The following is a 6,735-nucleotide window of genomic DNA, read 5'->3' as shown; positions in this document are numbered from 1 at the left end:
AAAGATTCGCGTACCCCGTGTAGTTCCATATAAACTTCGTTTGAAAACCATTTTTCCTTCGCAAAATATATCACAATGTGATATCGAAATGAAAGCAAGAACTTTTAGTGATGCCCAACTCTTGGTCCTCGATCGTCTTGCTTAATATCTTTAATCCATTACTTGGAAACCTAACATAAATACACGCGTTCCGAAAGTAATTATTACACGTCTTTTCTGGCCATTTTCCCCTCATCCTTCATTGAAGATGAACTTACGAAAATGGCCATACGCAATTTCTAATTTTTTTTCTTTCAAAGTAACCAATTTTTCAGCACCTGCGTATCAAAAAAGAAATCCCGCCGCTCTATAGGAAAAAAAGTGATTCTTTTCGAAATTAGCGTGAACCAAATGTTACAAAACTTACTATCCAAAGATAGCTTTACACGTTTTTGTTGTCGAATTATTACCCGCTATGATCAGGGACTTACCAAACCAAAAACTGCGATCTCCTGCTATGATTCTCAAACGCGATCAAGTTATGAATGTGAGGTTTAATCTCTTGGCAACCTTTTTATTATTAAACTAAATCTTGAAAAAGATAGAAAATTAGTCGTAAATAATGAAGTTATAGCTGTTTTTTAGAAGTTGAATTAGAAAAATACTGCGTTTAAAAATAAAATATGACTCGGATATTAAGGGGTATGTTATGTTCTTTGAGCGATTTTGAGTCTAAAATGTAACTTCTATCCCAATTTTGCCGTCCGGGCCAGTGTTTTCAAGTTATGTTTGGATAATTTCACGGATGATGCCTTAAAATTAACACGACATTGGGAAACAGAAATTAATTAGTTTCTGCAAAAAATACTTATTATTTTTAAACAGAAACTTTCTAAAACTTAATGATATCTAAACCTCAAAATTTTAAAACAAACTTTTGTCCAAAAAAAAAAAGAGAAAAAATGCTTTTCAAATAGGTTTTTTTCTCCAATTATATCAACATCATTTATATTTAAATTTAAAATAAGTATTTTAATAAGATGTTTTTTAAACCTTACAGTATATCCTTTCTTACATTGAATTCCAACATTTTTTTTCCATATATTCTTTAGTTGAAAATTTTATGATAAATATTCTCTTAGATTAAATTGGAATTTCGTTTTCTTTTCACCTCATTTTTAAGGTGTTTTTATTTTTTTACTTTACTTCATACCCTTTTGGAGAAAGAAATCAATTGTAAAAGGCCCCAACGTGTCTAGCAAAAGGGGAAAATTCTACACTAACCTCCGACATATATTGTAAGGTGCTATGATATAAGTCCCAACTAAATATACCATTATAGCGCCCATATAAGTTTGATCACGATTTCTTCCATAACAGACCAATTCCTAGCCAAAAAACGTATAGCCGTCCAAATTTTTTTTTGTGTATAGGTCATAATGAGAAGCCTCCCTCTCCCTAAAAGGTACACTACAAACCGTACATAAAATATGATGAGAAAATTTAGTTTAAAAAATTTTTTTATGTGAATACGAATTTTCTTTGAAGGCACCGTAGCTTTAGGTTCTTTGAATTGAAAGAAATTTTGGTTTGCTTGCTCTATAACATCCATTTTTATTTTTTTATTTTGAGAAAATGTTAAAAAAATTGTAACGCTACAGATCTATTCAGATAAATTTTTAGACCAAAAATTCTAAGATTTTTAGTATGGTTTCACCCTCGAAATTTCGTCTTCAATCTCATCTGATTCGTTTTCCAAGTCTAGTAAGATAGTAATTATGCCATCAATTTGGGCATATATATATTATAGATTGTGTATGGTAGGCAGATCTGTACATGTACATCTACAAATCATTAATTATTCTAAGAAACATTTTCTGGCGGTTAGAAAAATGTAATTTTAAAAGCCTGGCTTTCAACTTTCAATTGAGAATACGGCGAAAGCTCAAAACCATTTTCGCTCTTGAATCTCTAAGGTCAACAACTCAGAAGTAAACGCTTAAACTTTTTGAACCCTGAGGCGAGCTTTAATATTTCGAATTATGAACTTAATAATGCTTTTTAAGATACGAGATTTTTTTGGATAGGCGTTTCAATTATTAAAGTAAATAAACTGGTAAACCCGCTGCATGCGCTCTGTTTACAATGAGACTTCAATCTTTCGGCTAATTTTTAAAGGCCGCGTTAAATTTAAACGTGCTGTGGTAATGCTCTTCTTTACGTTAATTTTATCGGATTTTTAGATTTCCTGGAATGAGCTAATGGCATCTAATGTTAATTCTTCATAGTGTTTAAATTAAGAGGCTGCCATTGCTCTAAACACTGTAAAACCTCTTCCATTAGATCCAGGAAATTTATTGCTATGTTAAAATGATCAACTCATAATCCCAAGTACTCACGTAAAAGCAAAATATACTGATATTTTTTTAAACTAGTTGGTCAAAGTGTGCCTATATCATTCTATCAAAATTTATTACTTAACTTAAATATTTTAATCGCGTATATTTTCAAGGGTGGGGTTGGGTTATAAAGCCATAAACCTTACGCGCCCCCTTACTTTAAACTGAAATATTAGTTCATTAACCTTCAATACCTTAAATTATTATTTTAAAATTGAGACTATTTGAATTATTTTATTTAATCTAAATAATTGATATAATAATTAGGTGTAAATTAGGTTTGTATAGAAAGCGAAGTAACTATAACGATGATAACCTTTTTGTCATCGTTGCTTTGTTTAACATGATGAAATGTTCTTTATCACGAACTACAAAAAACATTATCATGAAAAAACACATGATAAATCGTCGAATTTTAACCCTTTAACCAGTTAGGGATCTTTTCATTTTTAAAGCCTTGCATGACGACTGTCGTTCTTTGACTTGACAGTGTTGTTGAAAATGTCTAGAAGTATTATAGGCCACTGAACTTGATAATTAAAATTCACAAAGTTTGATAGGTGATGACTAAGTACTTGAGTCGATCATTTTATCTTTATTGATTTTAAGTGTCTTCAAAATCTCCTTGACAGTAATATGTGGTTGCATGAAGTTCTCAAACTTGTCATTTCAGATTTTTATTGAACCTTTTCTTATGTTAATTCAAGAAGCAAAATTCCTGTAGATGAACTACTTCGTAAGATAGTTAGTTACATTTTAAAATTTTTATTTTTGACCTTTAATAATATGCAATTTTAAGGTATTAAATCTATGCGAGTATTTTAGAATACTATAGTACGAATTTAGTGACAGTGGAATAAACTGATAAAATATATTTCACAGTTGATCCGTAGTAGTAATTGGATTTATAAAGTTTCCAGCTATCGCCACTTGAAGATAGCATCACGAATAACATTCCATATACCTCAAGTGCTTAGGTTAGGCATATTAGCCAGTAAAATTTACTGCGTACGTAAATAAAGCGTAGGTATTAAATTATCCCACTAAACGTTCAAAGTAGAATTAGGCCTATAGAGACCTCCATGCTAGCTGCAAATTTCTCGAATGTAAATCTACGAATGTCTCATTAAAGTGTAAGTCCAAATGACAGTGGTTGTATATCAGATCCATAAGCAATTTTTTGCTTGGTGGTTTAAAATACACGGGGGCCAATGGTTAATAAGAGTGTTATTATGACAATACTTGAAGATTCACGTCACGTTTCGTCATTAAGTCCTTTTATTACTGTACAGAGAGAAAAATGTTAGGCTAACCTTTTAAAAGAAATCTATTTTGGCCACTCTTGTCGTTAAATTCTTGTTTGTCGTAAATCAAGATATCTCGGTTAAGGGTGCGGCAACTCGAGGAGGAATAAAGACGCTTCGTTTTTAAAGGATCTTAACCATAATCCGCGCTTCTTTTAATTCCCCGGCTTTCATCGGTATTCCTTATACTTGCCTATCTAATAAATTTGAACGAGGTCTTGATCGGCTAGCTACTTGCTTATACCGCATCTTCATTTAACGCCACGCTGTCAAATCTAAGGGATATTCCCGAAGACTTTTGAACGATTGATGTTTAGGTATATACCCTTCGTTTTAATTACGCGGTCACCTGTTAACAGGTTAGTTATTAAAAAAGTCTCATACGTCAATGGTAAGATTTAGTTTACCCTACCTATACCTGAAAGAAAATCTTAAATTGGTGCGTAGGTCAGCAAACTTTCTAGTTTGGTTACAAGTACAAATCATTTGTAAACCTCGCTTACTCTCATCATAAGTTTATAAGATATGTTCCATAAGAGGGACACTACCAATACTTCGTAATGCTAGAGACTATTAGAGACTCGAGCTAGTTCGAGAACGACAAGCGAGAATTGAAGTCCTACACTCGGTGGTTAATTTTGCAGGACTTCCATCTAGGTCCGCTTTATCTCGAATCTATGACCTACGTCACTTCATGACAAACTCCAGTTTGTAACCAGTGATAAACTTATGGTGAACATATCTTACGAACTTATGCTGTCATTCAGCACCTGTAAAATTATCAAATCAGAATATTGACAAGAAGCTTAACAAGAGAAGTGATTAATCAAAACAAGAATTCACGGTTTGTCAAATTTGAGCAGCTCGTAATCGGATACTTTAAACCTTAAAGCGAGTAACCACTTATACGTACACTTTTCTACCACTTGAACTGTTACGTGAAAGACAAACAATCGAAGGCATTGAGATGACTAGTGAGCTTCACTTTCGCCCCCATACATTTCTGTGATCCGCTCCGCTAGAATTAAAATTACTGCCCCATGACGAACTTATCACACCCTATGGCGTGAAAAAGATTTTATTGAGTTCTTATCCGCACCTATAACCACATGAACTTCAGTTACATCAACAACGTTAGTGATTATAAGGAGTTAGCCATCCAGAGACCATTAAAGTACACTAACCAATTGTTAATTATTAAATTTATTTATTAATTTAAAACAAACTCAGGGTATTTAAATATCGTGACCCAAGGTCAACTAACTTTAGTATAAATTGATGGAAATATACCGTAAAGCTTATGTAGTAGAGCTGCATCTACACCAAGTTACCATTCATTACGTATATTTCATCTCACTATTAGAGTGCATATAAGAAAAAAATTACCGCGTAGTGATATGTAATATAAAAACAGGTATAAAACAAATTGCATTCCATAAATGAAATGAAATGAAAATAGTAAGTTGAAAATATGTATGAATGGGCAAATTTAATACAGAAAATTATTGTACCTGACCTTGCGTAATAGCACCTTCCAAATTCTTCCACACACTGCGAGTCTTGGATATCAATCATTTTTGTGGAATCAAGTGCTAGAATTGAAGTATACCCTTTTACCCATAAATTCAAACACGACTGACAGATCAAGTAATTCTAACAACCATCTTATTACGACAATGCATCTTCATTGCCTATTCATACAAAGCTACATTAAGCTAAGTGTAGAATACAAGAAGAAAAACACTACATCTAGGAGCCCCACGACTTTGGTTTTGTGTGTGTTTATAATTCCAAATTGGCGGGATAATTTAGGTATACTGGAAACCATAAGACTCTATTTAGGGTTAAAGGTATAACTATGATCGAGTAATAGTGGTAGAAATTGTGTCGTGATTCTGGGATATCTCAGTTTAATTCCAAATTACCTTAAACCCTAAGGGTATTTGATACTCTGATAACTTAAGATTCGATTTCTTTAAAAGTGGTTTATAATCCAAATTCTATGAAATATGTGACTGGAATTTCTACTGGAACAAGAACCCATAAAAGATGCGAGAACGTTGAGTCCTTATTAAACTTGAATAAGGGAACCAAAACACTCGAGAAATCTTCTTTGAATTAACATTCTTATATCCTAAATGTGTTCTTGATTCTCCTTGTGTACATGAAAAATACATTCAATCAAATACACTTGTATAATAATTCATATAGATATAAATCATACACTGAAAATACATACACTGAATAGAACTTTAACCTCTCCAATATGTTATGTCACGAACCTTGTAAAGGGTTGAATCTTTTGTCTTCTTTTTTTGTTGTTGGGAAGTTAGTTGTCAAAAGGCGCGAGTAAGTTCATTAAACCCTCTGCGTGCCTTCTTAAATTTAAATATTGAAGTGCAAATATCGAAACGACTCTATCGATAAAAACAAATTTGTGAATAGTTCAAAGTTTGACTTGTTTGGCCAAGTACTTTAGTCGCTAACTTGATTCGGAACTACTAGGCCTACCCCGTTCTTTTTTTAAGCCTCGTTTCGAAATTTATTCCGAAGAAGAAATGTTGTTTAATTTCTACACGGACACGATCAATCTTCGTCAGAATTTTTGGGACTCTACGGGAAACCATCATTAACGTTAGCCGCAGCGAGACTATGATACATCGTCGTATTTTTTTTTAAACTTTAAAAATACCTAGAGACCATACAGAAGGTCCGAAATCTTAACAGGCACTTAAAATAATAATTAATTTTTACCTATATATGATGTTTAAACGTGTTTTTAATTTAAACTTTGAATTAGAAGTTGTCGTCACATCTTTAAGATAAGTATCGATAACCATTTTCGATTATAGAAAACTGAGAAACATTTCATACAAAGCCCTTCATTGGTGTTTGATACTGCGCAGTAGAACCATAGTTAATGTACTGATTTACTAAAACCATTACTGGTGTCTTCATTAATTAATAAAATTTACTATAAAATAAATCCAGGTTGTTTTTTTAATGTAATTTGTTATTCAGTTGAAAAATACTAGGTCGAAGTAATATTGATT

The 6,735-nt window shown here is 32.4% G+C and overlaps 1 long non-coding RNA gene across 1 annotated transcript; it reads right to left on the bottom strand.

Annotated features, from left to right (window-relative positions):
* Positions 1 to 1,075: 1,075 nt before the first annotated feature.
* Positions 1,076 to 6,093, bottom strand: LOC149650903 (uncharacterized). The gene is made up of 3 exons (XR_016370998.1): positions 5,922 to 6,093; positions 4,101 to 5,837; positions 1,076 to 4,031 (listed from the first exon to the last, which is right to left on the bottom strand). It is a non-coding gene; the product is annotated as an uncharacterized LOC149650903 (long non-coding RNA).
* Between the last annotated feature and the right edge of the window lie 642 nt (positions 6,094 to 6,735).

The sequence above is a fragment of the Phalangium opilio genome, unplaced genomic scaffold (assembly GCF_054372755.1).
Source record: "Phalangium opilio isolate 3A_F unplaced genomic scaffold, DU_Popi_V2 ptg000082l_1, whole genome shotgun sequence".
NCBI lineage: Eukaryota > Metazoa > Arthropoda > Arachnida > Opiliones > Phalangiidae > Phalangium > Phalangium opilio.
Note: the sequence above shows the minus strand (reverse complement) of the source record. Positions and strands in the feature narration are given on the sequence as shown.